The 26,975-nt window shown below is 40.9% G+C and overlaps 1 pseudogene across 1 annotated transcript; it reads left to right on the forward strand.

Moving 5' to 3' along the window:
• Positions 1 to 404: 404 nt before the first annotated feature.
• Positions 405 to 2,977, forward strand: LOC308272142 (putative ATP-dependent RNA helicase DDX5; annotated as a pseudogene). Its single transcript has 3 exons — positions 405 to 411; positions 1,051 to 1,169; positions 1,266 to 2,977. The product of its transcript is annotated as a putative ATP-dependent RNA helicase DDX5 (transcript).
• The last annotated feature ends 23,998 nt before the right edge of the window (positions 2,978 to 26,975 follow it).

The following is a 26,975-nucleotide window of genomic DNA, read 5'->3' on the forward strand; positions in this document are numbered from 1 at the left end:
CAGGGTCTCTTAAGCCAGAGAAGCTTGCTTCCAACCTTCGCGATCTTCCTGTTTCCACCTCCCAATCTCAGGGATTACAAGCGTGCGCCACCATGCCCGGCTAAATACATGAGCTTTTAATATAAAAACTGTGGCAGCATGTAACAACAAAAATAAGTCCCTCCAAAAAAGAAACATTATTATTGCATTTTCAGCATAAATTGTAGTGAAAATCAAAGTGATACATTGACATATGCACACACATCTCTTGGTGTGTTCTCCTTTGCACATCACATATTTATTTCTTCTTCTTTTCCCATACAAGATAGGGCAATGTATACTAAGCCAAGCATAACATTATGTCATATATTCATATCCAAACATAACATTCTTTGATTTATGATGGATAGCATCACCTGGTTGCGATGGATTGTAATGGAGAGGAATATCTTCATATCATATTATAATGGGAAAATAAATTTAAGATCCAGATTTGGAACTACCTCTGGCCTCTGTTAACTAGGTTAACACCATAGAATCTCTTGGAGAGAGAGAGAGAGACTGAGGAAGCATAGGTAATGAGAGGCTTTTTAAATAAACATTCAAATCATACCACATATACTTAAGAACTTCCGCAGAACTTCAGCATTATTAGAGTCAAATACAGAAGTGTAAGAAATTTTGCCTGAAAATATGGCTCAGTGTTAGAATGCTTTCCTACCATGCACAAAGCCCTGTGTTCTACCTTCAGTACTACAGAAAAAGTGAAAGAAAAAGAGATAGAGAGGAGAGAGAAAAAGGAAGGAAGGAAGGAAGGAAGGAAGGAAGGAAGGAAGGAAGGAAGGAAGGAAGGAAAATATTACACATCATCTAATTACGACTGTCTTGTGCAAGGATTTTAGGGTAAGGAGAGCAGAGATAAGTACTTAGAGTTTATGTATTGGATTGCTAACCCAAGTGCTGCCTTTTGCTTTTCTATTTGTAAGAAGGATAGCAAACAGGTGATCTTTCCTTAAGGAGGAATGCTAATAGGTATATAAAAAAGTTTTACAACCTCTTTCATTTCCACAGGTCTCTGGTTGTGCAGCTCCAGCCCTTGTCATCACCATCTCTCCTCCACTATAGACTCTCGAGGCTTCTCCATAGCCAAAGCCACTGACACAGACTCCTCACAGCTGATTCTCTTCATGGTTTGTTATTCAAGAGACAAAGACCACACACAGCCCAGATAAGGATTTGGTGAACTGTGGTTTGGAGGGAGGAGGGCAGGGTCTATTTCTCTAAAGAATCTTGGAAATCCTTTGGAGAAACTAGTTACAAAGAAGTGAAATTTTGATGAGCTGTCCAAATTTGAGAAGATTTTTTTTTTTTTAATCAGGAACACCTTGACTTGGCTCCGCACAACAAAAGAAGTAGATACACACAGAAGAAGCAAAGAAAATTACAGTTAGGGGTTACAACTGTCCAATGGCAGTTCTGAATTTCTATTAAATTTCCTCAGACATCATGGGCATGACTGCAAAGCAGAACTTCACACAACCCCTTGCTATTCACGTTCAGGGATGACCAGTTGCTCTAAGTGGATTACATATGTTTGAAATAGCACAAACTGAATCTGGGAAGACACTGTCTTATTTGTTGCCTGCCATTGTCCACATTAATCATGAGCCATTCCTCAAGAGAGGTGATGGGCCTCTTTGTTTGGTGCTGGCACCAACTTGGGAACTGACCCAGCAGGAGCAGCAGGTAGCTGCTGAATATTGTAGAGCATATCACTTAAAGTCTCCTTGCATCTATGGTGGTGTCACAAGATAGGTACTACAGATAAGTGATTTGGAGAGAGTTATGGTTATCTGTATTGTAACACCTGGAAGACTGACTGACTTTCTAGACTGTGTGAAAACCAGTCTGAGAAAATCAAGCGATCTTGTCCTTAATGAAGCAGATAGAATGCTTAATATGAGCTTTGAGCCTCAAATAAAAAATATTGTGAATCAGATAACACCTGATAGACAAACACTACTGTGGAGTGGAACTTGGCCAAAAGAAGTAGGACAGCTTGCTGAAGATTTCCTCAAAGACTATATTCATATAAACATTGGTGCACTAGAATTGAGTGTAAAGCACAACTTTCTTCAGGTTGTAGATGTATGCCATAATGTAGAAAAACATGAAAAGCGTTTTCATCTAATGGAATAGGTCATGAGTGAGAAGGAGAATAAAACTATTGTTTTTGTTGAAACCAAAATAAGATGATTTGAGCTGACCAGAAAAAGAGGAGAGAGATGAGTGACCTGTGATGGGTATCTATGGTGTCAAGAGTCAACAGGAATGTGACTGGGTTCTGAATGAATTTAAGCATGGAAAAGCTCGTTAAAGATGTGACTACCAGCGGGCTGAGAGGGCTAGTTGTGGGAGATGTAAAAATTTTCATCAATTAAAACTATCCTAATTCCTCAGAGGATTATATTTATTGAATTGGAAGAACTGCTCACGATACCAAAACAGGCACAGCATACATTTTCTTTACACATAATAACATAAAGAAAATGGGCGACCTTATCTCTGTGCTTTGTGAAGCTAATCAAGCAATTAATCCCAAATTGCAACAATTTGTCAGAGATTCAGGTGATTCAAGGTTTAGAAGAGGTATGAAGGATAACAGGACAGATACTCTGTGGGCAGAATGGGTGAATTTAATACCCTTAGTGATAGGGAAATTTATAACAGAGGTCACTCTAGTCTCTTTAAGAGAGATTTGGGAGGAAAAACTCAGAATGGTGTTTACAGTGCTGCAAGTTACACCAGTGGCAACTTTGAGAGTAATTTTGTGTCTGCTGGTATACAGCTCAGTTTCAGAACTGGTAATCTAACAGGAATTTACCAGAACAGTTATGATAACACTCATTAGTACAGAAGTCAGGTTTTGTGTATGTATAATGGTATGAATTGACAGGTGTATGCATATTCTGCTACTGCAGCTGCACCTATACAATGACAGCAGGATATTCTCAATAAGATTTAGAAGTATATTTAAATGTCTGTTTTTAATAATTACTTTTTATTGTGTGTTATCAGACAAGATATTTAAGAAACATGGGAAATACAAAAGTGACTGCAGTGCAGTAGTAATTATAATGCACTTTTTCCCCTATTTAAGATGATTATTTCTCTATATTCCCAAAACAATATTTTGGTTTATTTTTGTACCAGAAAATACAGGCAGTGTTTTCACAAAAGTAACTTTACAGTGATTTGAAATACAATAAATGAAGGCAATGTATGGGCTTCTAATAAAGGATATTTGAAGAGTAAAAAAGGTTCTACAATGTCTGAATGATCAGTTTCTCAGTATTTACACCTTATAAAGTCCTGTGTGTGTTCATGAGCTCTTGTGTGTGTGTGTGTGTGTGTACAGAGAGAGAGAGAGAGAGAGAGAGAGAGAGAGAGAGAGAGAGAGAAGAGAAAGACTTGATTCTAATGAATAGAGTAAAGCAACAGTGATGATATGCCATTTCTTATCCTGAAAAGAGGTGAATTCTCTCTCTCTCTCTCTCTCTCTCTCTCTCTCTCTCTCTCTCTCTCTCTCTCTCGCTTTCCATACACACATAACTTTGTGGCCTGCTTGCTTTGATAAGGTAGTCCAAAATATACATAGAACTCTCCAGAATTAAGAAAAACTAAGCTAACTTAAAAACAGACAAAGTTTATGGATTATTAATGACAGAAAACCCCAATAGACAATCAAACATGGGGCAGGGAGGATTGGGGGGAAATCAACTGTCACCACAATTAGCTAAATGCAAATTACATACAAAACCAGATGAAACTGTAAACCATCAGATTGGTTAAGTGCAAAAATCTTATTCAGCAAATGTTCCTAAAAATACAGAATGTGTTGTTTTTGAGGTTGGGGGAGTATTATTGGTAGAATAGCTGTGGAAAGAATATCAACACCCTAAATGGCCAAATGAATATCAATTGCTGCAAGTTTAAATTGTCACACAGAATTTGTTCTATTATCATGCATAATGTGTTTTATGGGACATTATGGAGAAAGCATTTTCATCTCTCTGGGAGGCACAACACACAGCTGCTTTTACCACCTCATGGCACAGGGAGTACGGAGGTACCACAAATGAAAACCAAGGTCAGTGTGAATTACCGTGACACCAACAGGCTGCAGTATCAGCTCCTGCCAGCAATTTATATAAGGTCAGTTCCAAAGATGAACGGTTCATAGCAACAAGAAAAACACAGAAATCCACAACTACCTTGACTCTGCAGATTCTCAAGAAAGATGACCACAGGGTTATTTTCTCCAAGTTGAACTGGAACAATTTAGACCAAATGTTAATCATATTTTATTCATAGTAAACTTTAAATATGTATTGCCATTGAACCACCCTATTTCCAGGTTACTATATTAAATGGTTAGTATTAGCAATTAATAGTTTTTACATTGATTTAATTTTAAAACATATGTATAGCAAAAACATAGATGAAACACATTTTTAAAAGAAAACTTATCAAGTGACTTTATTTTCCACTGTGATATGGATTATGTAATGTGCTGAATAAGGATATTACTATTTGCAGATCAAAGTGATTTGTTTAGATACATGAAAAATAAATAGATTCAAATTATAATTAACCAACCTTTTTGAATGATAAATTTTATTAAGAACATGGAGTCTGTTTCAGTACTTTAAACTCTGTTAAAATACTTCTATAATCTTACTGAAATCACTACATCCAAATGATGACTTTAACTGTACTCTATATCAAAATATCCTCAGGAAACATTGGAGTTAAATTGCAGTTTTAAAGATTGATCTTTTAAAATATTAGGGCTAGAACTTCAGAAACTGCTTCAATTCACAAGATGTCATGTAGTCTTTCATTTCAGAAACCAGCATGAAAGATATATAGGCTTAGGTTAAAAAGAGAAGCAGAAATTTTATTAGAAGAAAAAAAAACATCAATTTATTATAGTGCCTGTATGCTACTAAATAAAGGATGGGCTTGATTGGTCTCTCTGCAGAGTGATCCACTGAATTGTCAATTGTTCATTCTGTACCCAACTGTATTTTTGTATATACAGCATATTTTATATCAAACCATAGGCATGAACACTAGAGAAATATGCTTTTTTGCCTTGAGAAAGTATACATTCAGTGAAAGAATTAGCACCATTATATTTCGTGAGTTATTCAGAATCACAGAAAAATATAAAATGTAATCTTGATTTTTTGGAGAATTATGATGAAACTCAGGGCAGTCTACCTCTAATCTATACCATCAGTCCTATTTTATTGTTAATCATTTTTAATTTTTTATTGGTGCATTGTAGTCATACATCTTATTGGAGTACAAATGTTAGGGGCATATCCGCACCCATTGATCATTTAGCCATTACCCAATTCCTACTCCATTCCATCCTCCCTCTCTCCTTCTTATATTTGAATTACGGATTGACTTTGATATATTTGTGAATGTACAACAGGTACATTAGGGAATTTCCCTCTTCCCAACTCAAATCCCACTCAGTTAAGTCACCTCATTTGTTCATTTATGGTTTTTCCTTCTTTCTCTAGAGTTCATTCTATGGCCCTTTTTTCTCCCTAGCTTTCACATATTAGAGAGAAGATTTGGTTATTTACTTTTTGTGGCCAACTAATCTCACTTAGCATAATGCTCTTCAGTAACACCCATGTCTCTGCAAATAACATAAAAATAAAAAAGAAAAAGTGGAATATTTATGTATTATTGGTAGGATTGGTAGGATTGTAAAATGGTACAACCACTTTGAATAATAGCTTACTAATGCTTCCAAATATGGAATTACCATATGACCTAGCAATTCTTTTTCTAGGTATATACCTTAGAGTAATAGAAACTTATGTCTACACCAAAAGAGTTTTTTTTTGTGTGTGTGTGTGTGTGTGTGTGTGGGTGGGTGGTGGTACTGGGGATGGAACCCTTCTACTTCCGGGCTACACTCCCAGACCTATTTTATATTTTTATTTGGAAATAGGGTCTCTTAAGCCAGCTAGGCTGGCTTCGAACCTGCGCAATCCTCCTGTCTCAGCCTCCCACGCACGGGTTTTACAAGAATGTGCCACCACTCCCGGCTACACCAAAAGAGTTTTATGTTCATAGCAGTATTTTTACAATGGCAGAAAAGTACTTCAGTTTATGAATGAATGAATAAATATGGTATATCCATAAAATTCAATAGTATCCAGCAATAAAAATAATTACAAATACACTTGACAATATGATGAGATCTGTAAACATCATTCTGAGTAAAAGAGGCTAGTCACAAGTCATATATTGTATGATTCCATTTGCATAAAATTTTCAGAATAAACAAAATTATAGCCACAGAAACCAGGAACTGAGAGAAAGAAGGATGAAGGAATGAATACTATTAAACATGGATGTTTCTTTTCAGAATGATGGAAATGTCTTAAAATTAGATGAGATTATTATTCCACAAAGATGCATATACTAAAAGCCACTATATTGTACACATTGCCTTTCATTTCACAAGGTAAATTGTCATATGAAAAATAAATCAGTAAAGCTGTTTAAAAATCTATGAAAAATATTGACTGATAAAGCAATTTAATAAAAAACTCATCAGTCTAATCAGAATATGCCAATTGTTTTGACAACTGAGGCATAATCATTAGCTAATACTGTTTATTAACTATTTTAAAATATTGGATGAGCTATTTTCTATGAAAGAATTTGGCCCTTGATGCAAATGGATCCATAAAGAGCTTATACTAACAGTTCATAGCAAAATAAAACCACTTACCTTATGGACTTGGAGTGTAAATAAGAGCAAAAGAAGTCCAGGATTCTACTATTCCTTTCAAGTGCACAGACCAATGACCTCAAGAGCTCACACTGAGATCTACTTCTTAAAGTTTCTACTATCTCCCAATAGCACCAATAGAGAACCAACCCTTAACACATGAGCCTTTTGAAGTATTCAAGATCTTAATCATAGCATATGCTGAATATACCCCCTGTTAGCTTTGACCATCTACTGCTTAGTGTACACTCACTGTAGGAGAGCTGAGGCATTTTGTTTGTTTGTTTGCTCATCTCCTAAAAGAAAGTGCTACTAAGAAAATATTAGCGGTATTAAAACCACACCAAGATAATTCTGAGTGTCTATGAATATATGTGTATATTCACATGTGTGTGATTATATGTATATAACATTATCAAATAACTCTATGAAATCCTCGTTTGTAATATATAAGGCTAAATCACACCAAGACAGTTTCATATGCATAGAATCAAACCATTTGTCACATAACTCATGGAACTCTTTGCTTGTAATATATAAGTCCATGAAGTATAGGTATAGTGTATGGATAGAAACATTCTCAAAAAATTGCTACTGAAAATATTGATGTTTCTACCACATGTAGATCTCAAGGTATAATATGTTTTGTTCAAAATTCCAGTGGTTGTAAATAGACATAAAGTATTTCAATAATATGAATTGTAAATATCTCAGCACTGGATGTACTGAACAGAAAGTACAAGCAAAACCAGGCTCTACTATAAATGTCTATAAGGCATGTGTTTATAAAATTGTCTTGGTCACTCAGAGGGTGTTTAAAAATTGATGCTGAATAAATTGATATAAATGGAAGAGAAAGAAAAGATATACATATTTGATGCCATGAAAGTCTAAAGCAACTTAAAATATTCAGAATGAAGTGACATTCAATAGAATTATTACATTGTAACGCTTTCTATGTTCAGGCACAATGTTTTCCACCTAACATACTTAACATTCCTCTTCTGTTAAGGCAGCACCCTGCCCTCTTGCCAGGACCTGGAAGCCACTATTCTACTCTGCTTCTAAGACATCAATGCTTTTTTTAAGGTTCTGTATCTAGAGTGAGATCATGTAGAATTAGCTTTTTTTTGGGGGGTGTGGCTTATTTCAATGTTTAAAATAGTTATTCATGTCATATTTTAGAAATCAAGGTATACTTAAATTCAAATAACTTTTACAATCAGACAAATTAAGTGACTGTTCAAGTTGGTTTCTGTAAATATGAGGACATAGGATAATATGATTCTATGTCTCAAATTGTTCAAGCCTTCATTCTTTTAACAGGTACTTGATGCCAGGCGTGGTGGCGCACGCGTGTAATCCCAGCATTCCGGAGGCTGAGACCTGGAGGATCGCAGTTCGTGGACAGCCTCAGCTACTTAGTGAGGCCCTCTTGCAACTCAGTGAGACCCGGTTTCAAAATAAAGAATAAAAAGTAGGGCAAGGGGTGGAGCTCGGAGGTCAAATGCCCCTGGGTTCCATCCCCAGACCCGCAAAAATAAATAAATAAATAAATAAATAAATAAATAAATAAAATAAATAAGCCAGGCATGGTGGCACATGCCTGTAATCCCCGCCCTTGAGAGGCGGAGACAGGAGCATCGCGCAGATTCAAAGCCATCCTTGCTGGCTTAAAAGAGACCCTGTTTCCAAATAAAACCTATAAAATAGGTCTGGGAGTGTAGCCCGGAGGTAGATGGGCTTCCAGAAACCCCAGTACCACCCCCCCCCCAAAAAAAAAAAAAACAGCGATCCTTTTTCTTGCTTTCATAACTGAATACATTTCGGTAGTGAAACATAATGCCAAAACACTCTTATATGTTTACCTATAAAATATATTTATGTATATATACTTTATAGGTAAGAATATAAGATAAAATATACTATATGTTTACCTATAAAATATATTTATGTATATATACTTTATAGGTAAGAATATAAGATAAAATATATGTATAACACATACATTATATATACATTTAATACATTTAATACAAATACATAAATAGATAATGCATGATAATTTTAAAGCATATACACATTTTTATTTTTTTACTGAGTAAGAGTGCTGAAAACCTAGGGGAAAAATAAGAAAATGGAATGAATCATTTAAACACTCTTCTGTTATTACTGCCAAATCAAATGCAAATGAAATGATTTAAAGCCACTCCTTTAGCAAAAAGCAGTCTGTCAGAAGCTGAGCTGTAAAATAAATAAAAGTTGTAATTGCTGCAAAAGGAAATGTGTTTATTTTTATTGCAAAATTTATATTCAATGTAAATGACTCAGTAAATATGTTGTAGTTGTACACTTATTATTAATATAGTTGTTATAGTGAAAGAAAGTGGCTACTCCAATGGAAATAATAATCACTATTTATTGAGTGCTTATAGGAAGTTAGGTTCTTTAAAAAGCACTTTGTGTGGATTGCTGTATTTAATACTAACAAAAATCATAAAAATGGTTTCAATATTCTATGCTTTGAAAATTAATAAAGCAACTCTCAGTTTTCTGACCCATAGAAACAGAGAGGTATGCATGTTATTGTTGTTTTAAGCAACAATATTTTCTTGCAATTGGTTACATAGCAAAAGATATCTGAAACAGAGTTAGATACTTAAATGTGGGATGCTGGCATTAAAAACCTAAAACTGTGCAGTGGCTAGAAGGCCAGGCATCTGGTTGAAGCTGGCATGAGGACAGCGTTAGGAAAGTTTTAACAGGCCATGGAGAGACAGTCAATGGAAGCTTTCTTCTCTATAAGGAGGTTGCCAATGAATGCTTAAAAATGCTACTGGGAGTTTAAATTAAGCAAAAAGGAGTCTTTTGATGTAATAGTGTTTAGCAACACTTGTTGATGGTGATATGTAAAGTGGAAATTTCAAGTGAAGAACTGAGTGATTGAGCTAAGGAGATCTCTTGGTGAAACATTTAAGAGTCTGCCTGTTTATTGTTACTTACAGAGGAACATGCACATAAGGAGAAAAAGAAACTGAAGAATAACTCTTAGGCATAAAAGGATAAGATTTGCTTATTTTAAAAAACCCTCTCTCTCTTCTGATGGCAAATGATGCTAAAAATAAGAAATAGCTGATGGGAAAGTTCAAATCCAAAGTACTCTGATACACACACACACACACACACACACACACACACACACACTCAGCTAAAATAAATGAAAGGGAATAATAGTAAGATCCTTAGTTGAGATGTCAAAATGCTTCAGAGAATTGTTGAGTCAAATAAAAGTTCCCCTTAGGATCTCAGGGGCATTGTTCTTTGACATACACAGAAAATAAGCTCAAAGTGGACATCAGCTTACATTGAAAGGATTTATTGGTGTGGATTGTGTCCAGTGGAACTACAAAACTTCATAGAGAATTCAAACTTTTAAGGAAATTATATTCTCAGACCTACCATTAGTTAGGACTAAAAGACAAAGAAGTTGAAAATGAGAAGATAACTTTGTACCCTTAAGCTTCATAGAAGGCTTTAAGCTGAAAATTCTACCTAGCTGTAAAATAAAGGTAGCCATTTGTGAAAAGAAAACTTACTCTAATGTTGAAACTAAGAGTTAAGAAGGCAGTAACAATTCCTTAATTTGACTCCTAATCAAAGAATTGATGACGTGTTCCCTGTTTGCTTTTTATTTCTATGCATTTTCTTTTCTTCTTTCTTAGGAGTGTTGACAGCACTTATTCTATACTATTTCAGGATCGTATGCAGGATTTAAGGGAGGCAGGCTCTTTATCCTATTTAAGAATTACAGTGAGGAATAGCACTGAAGAAATCTCATCCACAATTGTATCTGAATTAAAGAAATTCTAAACTTCATGTTAATGCTATAATTGGCTGAGAGACATATAGATATTGGAAGGAAGGTATAACATAATTCATATATATAAGGTGTGTGAATTACTGGAGATCAGAGAGAAACTGTGTTGGCCACTCTGAAAACTGGTCCTCAATAATCCTCAACTTTAGTATTCATGTCTTTGTGTAGTACTCACCAGTGATAAATTGGCCTAACCAGTGTAACTAAGAAGATATTGCAAAAATAATGGTATATGACTTACATGCTATGTCGAAAAACACACAGGAATTTCAATGTTGGTCTCTTGCTGGCTCAGCTTGTTAAAAGCCGCCTACCATGAGAACCCTTAGCAACCCTACAGAAAGGAACAGGTACAGACAAACCACCTTTCCAGGACCAATGTCAGCCATATAAATAAGCCACCTAGAAGTGAATAATTCAGCCCTGTATCAAATTCCTGTATCTCTGGCTGACATATGATTGTCACTTTATAGGAGACTCATAGCCAGTGCTGCCTAGTGAAGCCACTACTGAAGGATGCAATGTGTCATTTGGCTGCATAATTGATACATACAAATTTCAAAATGTCTTCCCCAAATTCTGATTAATCAACATTGGCTCTTCACACAAAATAATTACCTATACTTTTCTTTTCTTTTCTTCTTTCTTTCTTTCTTTCTTTCTTTCTTTCTTTCTTTCTTTCTTTCTTTCTTTCTTTCTTTCTTTCTTTCTTTCTTTCTTTCTTTCTTTCTTTTGTGGTACTGGAGTTCCTGGAAGCCCTTCTACCTCCGGGCTACACTCCCAGACCCATTTTATATATTTTTTATTTTCGTCAACAGGGTTTCTTAAGCCAGCAGAGCTGGCTTCAAACCTGCATGATCCTCCTGTCTTCACCTCCCAAGTGCAGGGATTAAAGGACTGTGTCACCACGCCTGGCGAATACAGAACTGTGGCAGGCTTAGTTACAAATCTTGACATGGATCTTTAGGATGAACATATCATTTTAATATAATTATAATTGTCTATTTTCTAATAAGTATATTTTTAAAATTTGCTTTATTTATCCACTTGGAAAAATGTTGGCTTTTGAGGGCCATCAGCTTCTCTTTCCTTTGAAGTGTATTTTGCTGTTCTTCCATTGCAAATATTCCAATGCCTTTCACTCTAACTCTTCTTGGCTTATTTGCCATGGCAACCATCTTGCCTTCACATCTCATACCTTCATATTTCCAACCAAGTTGATTTTACCCATAAGGCTTCCTACTCATGTATTAAAGCCATTTTTCATCCTATTCTGTTGATGTTCACTATCCACTCATATTTTAAGTTTATTCTTGATCTTCTAGTGGATCATGTGGTTTAACCTAATTTTATTTTTTCAGGATAATATTCTGTGCTAGATTTCTCTAGACTATGTATGTTAAACATTATGTTTTTAATAGGTTATATATAATTAAAAATATTTAATATGAGGTTTAAAATTCAATTGTCTCTGTGCTACCTGCATTTCTGAGATTACAACTCTTATTTTCTGTAAGTGAAGTGTAATGCACATAATTTCTACTTACTTAGCAAGGCTTTACCTACAAGTTTACTCAAGAAAGATAAGCTTTTCTTATGACTTCCATTCAGTCATTCACTCAGCATATATGTATTGAACACCTGCCAGATGCTGGATATTATTAATTAATGAAGACCCAGTGGGGTATAAAACACAGTGTCTGATTCCTTGGAGCATGTCCTCAGAAAAGCAGAGAAAAATGATTAATCACACAATCACATAAATATATAATTGAACTTTTGATAAAAGGTTTACATAAACAAGGATGGGAAAGGCTGTATTGATGGTCAAGAAAGTCTTCCCATGGCAGCAATCTTTGATTTGAGAGGTTATGGATTAAAAAGCGATCTAGACCACAGAGAACTAAGATGGAAAAGTTCCAATACTGGAGGGGCAAAGACTGTGCAGTGACATTCGGCAAGAGAGGGTATCATGTTTAGAGATTTAAAAAATACCAGTGTGTGCAGAGAAGGTGAGAGGAAATGAAAGAAGCATAAGATGTGTCTCAATACACAGATAGGACCATGCCCTCAGATCATCATAAGCTCAGTTATGTTACTTATTTATGCATTCATGTATATCTTATTTCTAAAAGCATTAAGAAACTATTGATTAAAACAGGAGCTTCCTGTTAAAAATTGGCATTTTCCTCATACTTCCTTGAGAAAAAAAGGTTTGGATGTTATAAAATTAATTCCGTGGCCAAGTGTTGTATAGAAAGGATTATGAAATATTTAGAAGGCAAGTTTCATCAAGACAAGATGTGTTTTCAACTGCATGGGACTGATATGGTCCCACAAGTCAGTGCTACTAACTACCTTCCTGTCACGCCACACTTAAGGCCAGATAATTATCTCTCACTTGTCTTTCTTGAATAAATCATTTTCTATGTGAATTTTTTTTAAAAAATGAGCAGAAAAGGAAGAAATGGGTTTGGGTTTTTGCAAAAGTGGCACCTGCACAATAGAAACAAGCCTGTCCAGTTTTATATTTTAATTTATTTATTTGTGTGTTTGTTTCCAAACACAGACCTAGAGTCAAGGAAAGAGGTGATTGGGGCATGAAGTCCCTTTCTGCATTTTATCATAAATTCTGTTTTATGAGGCAAAGCTTGTGGATGCCATGAAAGAAAGCTTAGATCATATTTTTCTCAATTCAGTTTCATCTGCCTATTTGTAAGAACTCTTCAAAATTCTGGAATTAGGAATTCTGTCATCTTACTTATGAAAATCAAGGTTTGGTAAGCATTTTTTCTTATTTTGTTATGCCATGTCCTCAGAGATAGAAGTTAGAAAAAAATATAGGCTGTCAATAAACCAATTCTACTTTAAATTAGAACTTCTTCTAGCATTTAATTTAACTGGAATTGGGCTAAGCTTTTATTCAAAGAGCTGTAAGACACCTTCATAAATCCTTTATTTTATCCCTTTGCTTTCAAGAAACTGAGTGCCTAAAACTAATAGGTGAATATTAAATCCTTTTCTTTTACTATTCAATGCTCAGACAAGCAAAGATCAATAGGCTGGTGCACTTAATTACTACTATTAACTATTTGTAAGTTTGATTGCATTATCCACAGTGATTAGTGACTGAGCTTATTTTCTTCACTATAGCACTGGCTGATAAAGTTCTTCTAATTTGTTTATAGGCTGATGCTGGTATCATCAATAATGTCCCCACTCCTCAAACAAGAACAACAATAGATAGATAAATAGAATTTGCATACATGTCATAAGGTCTATTAACTGTAATATTATGGCACATGTTTCATTTTTGTAGAAAATTCATTCATTCATTCATTTGATGAAGATATGCTACCTTTATTATATGCCAGTTCTTATACTGATTGAGGGAATATTTGGTGCTAAGCCTTGCCTGTTACTAATTAGTCTTTTCAGCCTCAAGAGGTTGCTTTTGGAGTTCCTCAATCTCTTGATGAGGGCAGAGAACCTAAATCCCAAGCAATATAGGAAATCAAGGTTATGGAGTAGAAATGGAAATGTCTGAACAGGAAGGACCAAAGGTAGAGAGGAGAGAGGTTTGGAAAGAAGATAAATCAAAATATTTAAGGTTTCTGGAGGGAGGATCAAATATGGTAAAAGGAAAAACAGAAGTAATGAGAACAAAAAGTTCTAGATAAAGCAGTGGGTACATCTTAAGAGTAATTCCTACTGCAAGAGCCAAGGAAGAATAGAGATTGAATGTACCATACTTCTAAATCTTTAAGAGTAGGTAAAATAAAATAATACAAAACGGGAACAAAAACCAAGAAACATAAACCAATAAATGTGGAATCAAATCCAGATAGGTAGACAACGAAGGCAAATTAGTGGAGGGTAAACAAATAAAAAGCAAATCAAATTCTCTAATGTACATGATGCACATTAACAAACATATCAAAGTCAATCACTAAGCCAAACATGAGAAGGAGAGAAAGGGGAGGAAATGGGGCTGGAATTGAGTAAGGGCTGATGGGTGATGTGTGCATATATGGCTCTACCATCTTGTACTCCACTAAGATGTATGACTACAATGCACCAATAAAAAGTTTTAAAAAGCCAAATCAAACAAAAGACAACACAGCTTATCATTAAATAAACAGAAGAATGGATGTGGAGATCAACAGATAAATAAGAAGAAAATATACCTAGCTTGCTTTTGCTCATAGTATCTAAATAGAACTTCTCTTTATAGTATCTTATATTTAAGTTACGTATCAATGTGAAGCATGAGATTTTAGACAATGTTTATAAAATATTTAATAATGATTCAACTTATAAAGACAAAATTGCTACAGTATAATAAATTGAATGACATTTTCTTCTGGATATGGTAACTATATGTTTTTCTCTTTATTTGTAAAATTTTATCCACAATATTGCTGGCAAAAAGAAAATTTTTATTTAATGTTTATGATGCATATGAGAACTAGAAATTGAAATAGTACATGTTTGTGCCAGCTTTTATATTTAGTATTATTTTAACATTTAAATCTACTTCTATCTTTCATTTGGCATTGGCTACAAATTTGCAGGGCAGAGAAGTCTTTAAGTTTACAAAGGCTCTTTTAAATCAGACGATATTGTAGACAACACACAATCATTAGTGGATTAAGTAGCAATCATGTTTCACTATGATAATAAGACCTATTTTTCAAATATATCTAAAAGATATTTTAAAAAATCACTATAGTGGCTCAAATAGCAATAAAATATTGATGGAGAGTATATTAAGCAAAATAAAAATTCAAACTATTACCATTTCAAAACATCTTGTTACTTTTCCTTTTTTAGTACTTTAAAATCAAGTTTCTTTTCCCCCTCTGATATTTATCTACACCCCTCCTCCAAACTCTTCATTGTCTTTCTAAAATACACTAACAATTTCATGAAAAAAATATCAACTGTGTGGGACAATTAGAATGTATTGGGTAATATATATATTCACTGTGTACTTTATCACACCAATTTGATTTTCTAATTTTGTTGACTTTGTCAGAAATTGAGCTATAATGTTTTAAAACATCTGTGCCTCATTAAAATGTTTTACATTGTAAATTAGTTTCCTACTTCTATATTGTATGAATAGAATCTTGATTTTTTCAACATCAAGGATTATATTTGAGTAATAAATACTGGCATACTCAGATTTGCCTATATATGTTGGTTTTTACAATAGGATATGTTGCAATTGGTAGAAAGATAGGTACTTTTAGATATGACAATTCTATATTTTTCTTTTATTTTTATAGAATTTTATCCACATGATATTGCCAATAAAAAAGAAAGTTTGATTTAATGTACATGATACATTTGGGAGTTGGAAATCTAAACAGAGTGTATTTTCAGATTTCAACTTTGGTATTCTCCAGGAATTAAATCTATTTCTATCTTTCTCCTTCTGGCTGATTTTAAGATCATGGGAGGCTCTGTGTAAAACTGAAGAGAATGTCTTATTTTTTTAAATTAATTTTTATTGGTGCATTGTAATTGTACATAACAGTAAGCTTCATAGTGATGCGTTCCTATATGCACACAGCATTACTCAATTTGTTTACTTTCCATACTTCCTTTCTTTTCCCTCTTCACTACACCAATCCATTTCCACTACTCTACAGATCTCTTCCTTATTTTCAAGAGATTCCTTTTCTTTTCATTTTTTCTTTCCATCTTGCACAGTTGAGAGGGGGGAAGTCCCTTTTGATTTTCTGGTTCTGGCTGCTTTCAATTTGCATGAAGTTCTTCATTTCCATCCATTTCCATGCAAATTACATATTTTTTCTTCTTTATGTCAAAGGCAAAATCCATCATGTATATGTGTGTGTATAATACACCATATTTTCTTTCTCCTTAATCTGTTAATGAACACATAGTTTGCCTCCATTACTGTGTATTGTGCTGCAATAAACATGGGTATTTATGCATCACTATAGTATTTTGACTTTAATTCATTTAGAAAGATGTCATGGAATTGCACAATTTAGCAATTCTTAAAATTTAATTTCTAAAATATACTACTACTAATAACAACAACTTACATTTATTAAATTATTTTGCATAATATACATTGCAATTTTATATATGTTATATCATTTATGAGGAAGGGCAGTGCTAACCTGTCTTATGATGAAAATGAAGAGGAGTCAATTATTTAGGATTACAAAATTGTGGGATATGTACCCAATAAAATTTTACTCAGCTATAAAGATGAATGAAATAAAGTAATTTACAGAGAAATGGCTGAAACTGGAGAACATTGTGCTAAATGAGATTATTCAGTCAAAAAATGTAAAAAATTGGTGTTCTTCCTAGTATATGGAATCTAGAGAGAAAAAGGGTCATAGTAAGAATTCTAGATTAAGAAGAAGAAACTATCAATGAAAAAATAAGGCAACCTAACTGAGGGAGATGGGAAAGAGCAAGAGAAAATTTCCCTAATGTAAATTATGTACATTGCCAAGCGTGGTGGCACATGCTTGGGAGGCGGAGGCAGGAGCATCGCGCAGGTTCGATGAAGCCAGCCGCGCTAGTTTAAGAGACCCTGTTTCCAAATTTAAAAAAAGTATAAAATAGGTCTGGGAATGTAACCCGGAGGTAGAAGGGTTTCCTGGAACCCCAGTACCACCCCCAAAATTATGTACATTTATAAACATATCAAAGTCAATCAGTAAGCCAAACATGAGAAGGATGGATGGGGGAGGGAATGAGGTAGGAATTGAGAAAGGGCTAAATAAGGGATGTGTGCATTTATGCCTTTACCATCTTGTAACCATTAAGATGTATGGCTACAATGCACTAATAAAAATGAAAAATATATTTTCTCATGAATTTTCAAAATAATATCTAATACAATTAAAGTGCACATATTAAATTTGTTTGGTAGATTTTGTTTGGATTGTTTTATTTTGTTCAGTTTGGTTTGGTACTGGGAATTGAACCAGGGTGATTCCACCTCTAACCTACATCCCCAGACCTTTTTATTTTTTACTTTGAAGCAGATTCCTGCTAGGTTGCTATGACTCTCACTAAATTGCTCAAGCTGGCCTCAAACCTGTAATCCTCTTGTCTCAGCTTTCCATGGTATTGGAATTACAGGGGTACATAATCATGCCAAGTTGGTTTGGTAAATTTTTAAAGGTTCTTAAAGTGTTTGAATCTTTTCATTCTATTTCTCAGTTTTTCAATGTATTTCTTGAACAGTCCTTTAATTGTATTTTTATAGACTTTCCATACTCTGGCTTAGAAAATTGCATAGTCTGTATGTTTTATTTGGCTGATGTAGTTATAGTATTGTATTTTTGCCTATATGCAATGTTTCAAAATAGTGGTTGTCAGGCCCAGTAAGACGCTGGGTTCTGGGCGGGGGTCGCGGGCGGGGCACGCCAGATGGGGCCCGGGTCGCGGGACTCTGGGCCCCAGGCAGAACTGCGAGTAGCACGCCAGACCCCTGGAGAAACCAGGCCCAGTAAGACGCTGGGTTCTGGGCAGGGGTCGCACGCGGCTCACAAAAGCCGGGGCCCGAGTCGCGGGCCCCTGGGCCCCGGGCCAAACTGCGTGTAGCACGCCAGACCCCTGGAGAAACCAGACCCAGTAAGACGCTGGGTTCTGGGCGGGGGTCGCGGGCTGGGCACGCCAGATGGGGCCCGGGTCGCGGGACTCTGGGCCCCGGCCGAACTGCGTGTAGCATGCCAGACCCCTGGAGAAACCAGACCCAGTAAGACGCTGGGTTCTGGGCGGGGATCGCGGGCTGGGCACGCCAGATGGGGCCCGGGTCATGGGACTCTGGGCCCCAGGCCGAACTGCGAGTAGCATGCCAGACCCATGGAGAAACCAGACCCAGTAAGACGCTGGGTTCTGGGCGGGGGTCAAGCACAGGGCACGCCAGCTGGGGCCCGGGTCGCGGGACTCTGGGTCCCGGCCGAACTGCGAGTAGCACGCCAGACCCCTGGAGAAACCGGGCCCAGAACAGAAAAAGATAAAGAAAAATATTGGAGAGGTGGTAAGAAAGCCGTTATGGATGCCAGGACACTGGAGATGCAGACAAAACTTATCTAAATGCACTAGAACTTATGGAAAAATTCGCCGTGAAAGAGGACTACTATTTCTCTATATTGTTAAGAATCTCAGACATCACATATAAGGAGAGAGTTTAGCGGAGACCAAGGAGAAATGCGGTGTTGAAAGAGTTCTTCGCTATGGTGGTGGAGACTTGTATTCAGGAGAAGCAGAAACCGGATCTTACCAACTTTATTTTTTTGGAGAAATTACACCAAATGTCGAATGCTACCATCACGCATGCTTAGGAACACTGGACAACATTCAGAGTGGAAAAAGAGCCTGGGAAGGATTTGAAACGGTGGAGGCAGTGGCAATGCCAGTGGCCAATATTCGGGGGAGGCAGAGATCTGATACATTACAACTGGAACCTTTGAAATAATAACCACAGAGACAGTGATCGGAACCTGCGGAGGGGTTAGGCGGGCGCCGGGGCCAGTGGCCGACATCGGAGTTTGCTGTGAGGCAAGGCCACTACTGAGGCCTCCGTGGCCGGGATTGGAACCTGCAGAGGGGTTAGACCAATGCTGGGGCCAGCGTGGCCGGCATCGGAGCCTGCCATGATGCGAGGCTTGTGCTAGGGCCTCCGAGGTCGGGTCCGGAACTTGCTGAGAAGTTAGGCCGGTGCTGGGGCCAGCGAGGCTGGCATCAGAGCCTGCCATGAGGCAAGGCCGGTACTTGGGCCTCCGAGGCCAGGATAAGAGCCTGCCGAGGGGTTAGGCCGGTGCTGGGGCCAGCGAGGCCGGCATTGGAGCCTGCCTTGAGGCAAGGCCGGTACTGGGGCCTCCGAGGCCAGGATAAGAGCCTGATGAGGGGTTAGGCCGGTGCTGGGGCCAGCGAGGCCGGGATCGGAGCCTGCCGAGGGGTTAGGCCGGTGCTGGGGCCAGCGAGGCCGGCATCGGAGCCTGCCGTGAGGCAAGGCCGATACTGGGGCCTCCGAGGCCAGGATAAGAGCCTGCTGAGGGGTTAGGCCGGTGCTGGGGCCAGCGAGGCCGGCATCGGAGCCTGCCTTGATGCATGGCCAGTGCTGGGGCCTCCAAATCGGGATCGGAGCCTGCCAAGGGGTTAGGCCAGTGCTGGGGCCAGCGAGGCCGGCATCGGAGCCTGCCTTGAGGCAAGGCCGGTACTGGGGCCTCTGAGGCCGGGATCGGAGCCTGCTGAGGGGTTAGGCCGGTGCTGGGGCCAGCGAGGCCGGCATCGGAGCCTGCCTTGATGCATGGCCAGTGCTGGGGCCTCCAAATCCGGGATCGGAGCCTGCCAAGGGGTTAGGCCGGTGCTGGGGCCAGTGAGGCCGGCATCGGAGCCTGCCTTGAGGCAAGGCCAGTACTGGGGCCTCTGAGGCCGGGATCGGAGCATGCCAAGTGGTTAGGCCGGTGCTGGGGCCAGTGAGGCCGGCATCGGAGCCTGCCATGAGGCAAGGCCGGTACTGGGGCCTCCGAGGCCAGGATAAGAGCCTGACGAGGGGTTAGGCCGGTGCTGGGGCCAGCGAGGCCGGCATCGGAGCCTGCCGTGAGGCAAGGCCGGTACTGGGGCCTCCAAGGCCAGGATAAGAGCTTGCCGAGGGGTTAGGCCGGTGCTGGGGCCAACGAGGCCGGCATCGGAGCCTGCCGTGGGCATGACCAGTGCTGGGGCCTCCGAGGCCGGGATCGGAGCATGCCGAGGGGTTAGGCCGGTGCTGGGGCCAGCGAGGCTGGCATCGGAGCCTGCTGTGAGGCAAGGCCGGTACTGGGGCCTCCGAGGCCAGGATAAGAGCCTGCCGAGGGGTTAGGCCGGTGCTGGGGCCAGAGAGGCCGGCATCGGAGCCTGCCTTGAGGCATGACCAGTGCTGGGGCCTCCGAGGCCGGGATCGGAGCCTGCCGAGGGGTTAGGCCGGTGCTGGGGCCAGCGAGGCCAGCATCGGAGCCTGCCTTGAGGCAAGGCCAGTACTGGGGACTCTGAGGCCGGGATCGGAGCCTGCCGAGGGGTTAGGCCGGTGCTGGGGCCAGTGAGGCCGGCATCGGAGCCTGCCGTGAGGCAGGGCCGGTACTGGGGCCTCCGAGGCCAGGATAAGAGCCTGCCGAGGGGTTAGGCCGGTGCTGGGGCCAGAGAGGCCGGCATCGGAGCCTGCCTTGAGGCATGACCAGTGCTGGGGCCTCCGAGGCCGGGATCGGAGCCTGCCGAGGGGTTAGGCCGGTGCTGGGGCCAGCGAGGCCAGCATCGGAGCCTGCCTTGAGGCAAGGCCAGTACTGGGGCCTCTGAGGCCGGGATCGGAGCCTGCCGAGGGGTTAGGCCGGTGCTGGGGCCAGTGAGGCCGGCATCGGAGCCTGCCGTGAGGCAGGGCCGGTACTGGGGTCCGAGGCCAGGATAAGAGCCTGCCGAGGGGTTAGGCCGGTGCTGGGGCCAGCGAGGCCGGCATCGGAGCCTGCCTTGAGGCAAGGCCAGTATTGGGGCCTCAAGCCCAGGATAAGAGCCTGCCGAGGGGTTAGGCCGGTGCTGGGGCCAGCGAGGCCGGCATCGGAGCCTGCCGTGAGGCAAGGCCGGTACTGGGGCCTCCGAGGCCAGGATAAGAGCCTGCCGAGGGGTTAGGCCGGTGCTGGGGCCAACGAGGCCGGCAGTGGAGCCTGCCGTGAGGCATGACCAGTGCTGGGGCCTCCGAGGCCGGGATCGGAGCATGCCGAGGGGTTAGGCCGGTGCTGGGGCCAGCGAGGCCGGCATCGGAGCCTGCCGTGAGGCAAGGCCGGTACTGGGGCCTCCGAGGCCAGGATAAGAGCCTGCCGAGGGGTTAGGCCGGTGCTGGGGCCAGCGAGGCCGGTATTGGAGCCTGCCGTGAGGCAAGGCCGGTACTGGGGCCTCCGAGGCCAGGATAAGAGCCTGCCGAGGGGTTAGGCCGGTGCTGGGGCCAGAGAGGCCGGCATCGGAGCCTGCCGTGAGGCAAGGCTGGTACTGGGGCCTCCGAGGCCAGGATAAGAGCCTGCTGAAGGGTTAGGCCAGTGCTGGGGCCAGTGAGGCCGGCATCGGAGCCTGCCTTGAGGCAAGGCCAGTACTGGGGACTCTGAGGCCGGGATCGGAGCCTGCCGAGGGGTTAGGCCGGTGCTGGGGCCAGTGAGGCCGGCATCGGAGCCTGCCGTGAGGCAGGGCCGGTACTGGGGCCTCCGAGGCCAGGATAAGAGCCTGCCGAGGGGTTAGGCCGGTGCTGGGGCCAGAGAGGCCGGCATCGGAGCCTGCCTTGAGGCATGACCAGTGCTGGGGCCTCCGAGGCCGGGATCGGAGCCTGCCGAGGGGTTAGGCCGGTGCTGGGGCCAGCGAGGCCAGCATCGGAGCCTGCCTTGAGGCAAGGCCAGTACTGGGGCCTCTGAGGCCGGGATCGGAGCCTGCCGAGGGGTTAGGCCGGTGCTGGGGCCAGTGAGGCCGGCATCGGAGCCTGCCGTGAGGCAGGGCCGGTACTGGGGTCCGAGGCCAGGATAAGAGCCTGCCGAGGGGTTAGGCCGGTGCTGGGGCCAGCGAGGCCGGCATCGGAGCCTGCCTTGAGGCAAGGCCAGTATTGGGGCCTCAAGCCCAGGATAAGAGCCTGCCGAGGGGTTAGGCCGGTGCTGGGGCCAGCGAGGCCGGCATCGGAGCCTGCCGTGAGGCAAGGCCGGTACTGGGGCCTCCGAGGCCAGGATAAGAGCCTGCCGAGGGGTTAGGCCGGTGCTGGGGCCAACGAGGCCGGCAGTGGAGCCTGCCGTGAGGCATGACCAGTGCTGGGGCCTCCGAGGCCGGGATCGGAGCATGCCGAGGGGTTAGGCCGGTGCTGGGGCCAGCGAGGCCGGCATCGGAGCCTGCCGTGAGGCAAGGCCGGTACTGGGGCCTCCGAGGCCAGGATAAGAGCCTGCCGAGGGGTTAGGCCGGTGCTGGGGCCAGCGAGGCCGGTATTGGAGCCTGCCGTGAGGCAAGGCCGGTACTGGGGCCTCCGAGGCCAGGATAAGAGCCTGCCGAGGGGTTAGGCCGGTGCTGGGGCCAGAGAGGCCGGCATCGGAGCCTGCCGTGAGGCAAGGCTGGTACTGGGGCCTCCGAGGCCAGGATAAGAGCCTGCTGAAGGGTTAGGCCAGTGCTGGGGCCAGTGAGGCCGGCATCGGAGCCTGCCTTGAGGCAAGGCCGATACTGGGGCCTCCAAGGCCAGGATAAGAGCTTGCCGAGGGGTTAGGCCGGTGCTGGGGCCAATGAGGCCGGCAGCGGAGCCTGCCGTGAGGCATGACCAGTGCTGGGGCCTCCGAGGCCGGGATCGGAGCATGCCGAGTGGTTAGGCCGGTGCTGGGGCCAGCGAGGCCGGCATCGGAGCCTGCCGTGAGGCAAGGCCGGTACTGGGGTCCGAGGCCAGGATAAGAGCCTGCCGAGGGGTTAGGCCGGTGCTGGGGCCAGCGAGGCCGGCATCGGAGCCTGCCTTGAGGCATGACCAGTGCTGGGGCCTCCGAGGCTGGGATCGGAGCATGCCGAGTGGTTAGGCCGGTGCTGGGGCCAGCGAGGCCGGCATCGGAGCCTGCTGTGAGGCAAGGCCGGTACTGGGGTCCGAGGCCAGGATAAGAGCCTGCTGAGGGGTTAGGCCGGTGCTGGGGCCAACGAGGCCGGCATTGGAGCCTGCCGTGAGGCAAGGCCAGTGCTGGGGCCTCCGAGGCCAGGATAAGAGCCTGCCGAGGGGTTAGGCCGGTGCTGGGGCCAGAGAGGCCGGCATCGGAGCCTGCCGTGAGGCAAGGCCGGTACTGGGGCCTCTGAGGCCAGGATAAGAGCCTGTCAAGTGGTTAGGCCGGTGCTGGGGCCAGTGAGGCCGGCATCGGAGCCTGCCGTTAGGCATTACCAGTGTTGGGGCCTCCGAGGCCGGGATTGGAATCCTGCCAAGGGGTTAGACCGGTGCAGGGGCCAATGGCCAGCATCGGAGCCTGGCGTGAGGCAAGTTCACTCCTGCGGCCTCCAAGGTCGGGACCAAAGCCAGCTTAGGGGTTTGACCGGTTCAGGGGCCAGCGAGACCAGAACTGGGGCCTCCCATGAGGCAAGGCCGCTGCTTGAGCCAGCGAGGTCTGGATCAGTCCACTGAGTAGCCAGGCCACTACTGGGACCATCAAGAGTGGGATTGGTACTTGCAACGCAGCATGCACAGAGAAATATCACAGAAAATATAAATCAGATGCTTCTCTTAATCAGCAATAACTAGGAGGAAAAGGGCAACAGGAAGAGGTTGAGCTATAGAAAGGGCCCTATAGTGAAGCAACTAATGTGACCAATCAGAGGGTATGTAATACTGGAAGACGGAGCCTCTTTAAAACTCAGGAGGTACATAAACAAATGTATCAAAGTAAATCACCAAAGAACTGTGGGATGGAGGGAGGGGGAGGGAATGGGACGGGGGCTGGAGGAGGGCTAATTGGATGATGTGTGCTTGTATATCCTCTCAAGTCTTGTACTCCAATGTGATTGATATATGACTACAATGCACCAATTTAAAAAAATAAATTAATTAAAAAAATAAAAAATAAAAAAAATTAAAAAATAAAAAAATAAAAAAAAAACAACAGTTCTTTTATAAGGGCTGTTTCAGGTTTTGATAAATATTGGTATAATAGATATATTTTCAAAATAAAAAATGTTAAATGTTAAAAAAAAAACAAAAAAAACAAACAAAACAAAAAAAACAAAACAAAAAAAAAAAACAAAATAGTGGTTGATGGAATAGATGATTATTCAGTCAGCTCTTTTTTCCCACTTCTATCAGGAGCACATAACAGTCAGTGCTTGGTTTCTCTATGATACTACCAGCAGTTCTTGATCAGAAGCTAGATTTACCATCTCACTAGATTTTGAAAATAGTGGTAATAGAAATTGAACATTTTTATTTTATTTATTAGCTAGCATATTTCTATAAAAAGTCATTAACTTTTTGTTATCTAAGGCAATTCTTAGGGAAGAATAAAGGATTATTTTGTTTTATTATTGATAATTTAAAAAAACATAATCTTGTTTACTAGCAGTCTTAAATGTCACTATAAATTTGTTTTAATATTATTATGAACACATGAACTTAAAAAAATTATGCTCTTCAAACCACTGCACATCATTTTTCAGCTATTCAAATTGTTTCGTCTTTAAGCAGTAGACATCTTTTCAAGTCTTTCCTTAGTAAAGTACTCTGAAAAATGAATTCTTATTTTAAATATTAAAATAAAACTTTTTATAGAAAATGCTACCTTAGAGATATTCTGTATCTGTTTTGAGATCTTTATTTTGCCTACTATATGCATTTATCTTCAATCTTTATCTACACTGTTTTCTGTTTTGTTTCATTTCAGTGTATGCAGAATTGAACACAGGAGTATTCTACAACCAGCAGCCCTATTTTACTTCATTCATTCATTCATTCATTCATTCATTTATTTTGAAAAGAACATTTAACTAAGTGGCTGAGGGTTTTGCTAAATAGCTAAGGCTGGCCTCTTACCTATGATCATCTATCTAGTCTTCCCAACTACTGGGATTAGAGGCATGGACCTTTATGCCTGGCTCCACACTGTGTTTATGGCATTTAATTTAAACTGTATCACAGTACCAGAAGATCATTACTCCTTCTTGTATTCTCCTAAATATTTTGTGGTCTTTGCCCTTTTATATAAACTTAAGTACTTATCAAGTTTTTTTTAAATATGTTTGATTTATATTGGATATTTCAATTGTTTATGTTTACCTTCATCATTTTGCCTTTCCAACTATGAGAATTCTACTTTTTATTTTCAGTACTATTTAATAAATTTCAAAACATTTTTTTTCTAAATTTCTAAGGTTTAGGCATATATTTTGTTAGTTTTTATAGGCATATTTTAGCTATAATATCACATTTTCTCTTTTTACTCCATTGTCTATTATTGTCGGTAAATAGAAATGAAATAAAATTGTATTGTATCAATCATAATTAAGGATCTTTTAATATTTTTTATGTAATTATATTACAATAATACATTATTTTACTTATTTATGAACCTTGAAACATAAACTATAATATCACGCAAACCAAATCATAAACAAATTTACCTTCCCCCAGTCCATTTTTCGTTTATAGTTTTCTTAAATAAAATTCATCCACATTCAAAATTAATATGTATTTAATATACTTGGAGAAATAGTTTAAGCTGTGACAAACTTGGAAGCAGTAGCAATTTTCTCTATATCCTTCTCAGACAGCTATTCTAGGAATAAACGATTTGATTTATGGTCATAATGAAAAACTCTGCTGTTCAGTGTCTTCCACCCTCATAATATTCATTGATTGTTTTCTACCCAGGTTATGTGAAAATTAGCTAGAAAATAAGCATAGCGTATACGATGCAAAACCCACAATAAGCATAGATTATAAGATGTAAACCTCACAATGGATATTGTCAGCTACATTTTCCATTATTCTATGTTTTTTTGAAATTTAAAAATTCAGAATTTTATATTTTAAATCATAATAAATTTAGAGCTATGGCAGGATAAGGGATAGAAATGCTCTTATGCTTAGCCAAATCGTTAAAATGCCAATAACTTGGTTCATCTTTACAATTTTAAATTACACTTATTTTAATTCTAATTATAAAAATATTTTACTCATTAAATAATAAGTCCTTCCTCATTAAACAATAACTATATTTTTCCTTTCTCCCTGACCTTGTAACCATTCACTCTATATTCTGCTCATTTATATTTAGCTACTATACATATCATTTTGATCGTACAATATTTCATTTGGCACGATTTCTTCAAGACTTATTCATAGCCCGGCTTGGTGGCACAGAATTGTAATCTCAGTACTTGGGAGGCTGAGCCAGGAGGATCACAGGTTTGCAGCCAGCCTCAGCAAGTTAGTAAAGGCCTCTGTAACATAGTGAGACCATGTTTTAAAATAAAGGATAAGAAATAGGGCTGGGTGTGTAGCTTGGAGGTAAAATACCTCTGGGTTCAATCACTAGTATCACATACATACTCAGGAAGACTCATGTTGTAGCATGGTTTAGAATTTCATTCATTTTTAAAGCTTAATAATTGTTCATTGTATGTATATGCTACATTTTTATACAATTGTCTGTTGATGGGAATTTGGACTGTTTTCACCTTTTAGCTATTCTGAATAATGTGTCTATTGACATTTTTTCTGGATGGCTGTTATCAACATGTTTGCAGAAACATGTTAACCTGAAAATGTGAATGTGTCACAGAACG

Source organism: Muscardinus avellanarius (assembly GCF_963383645.1).
Source record: "Muscardinus avellanarius genome assembly, chromosome: 13".
Lineage (NCBI taxonomy): Eukaryota > Metazoa > Chordata > Mammalia > Rodentia > Gliridae > Muscardinus > Muscardinus avellanarius.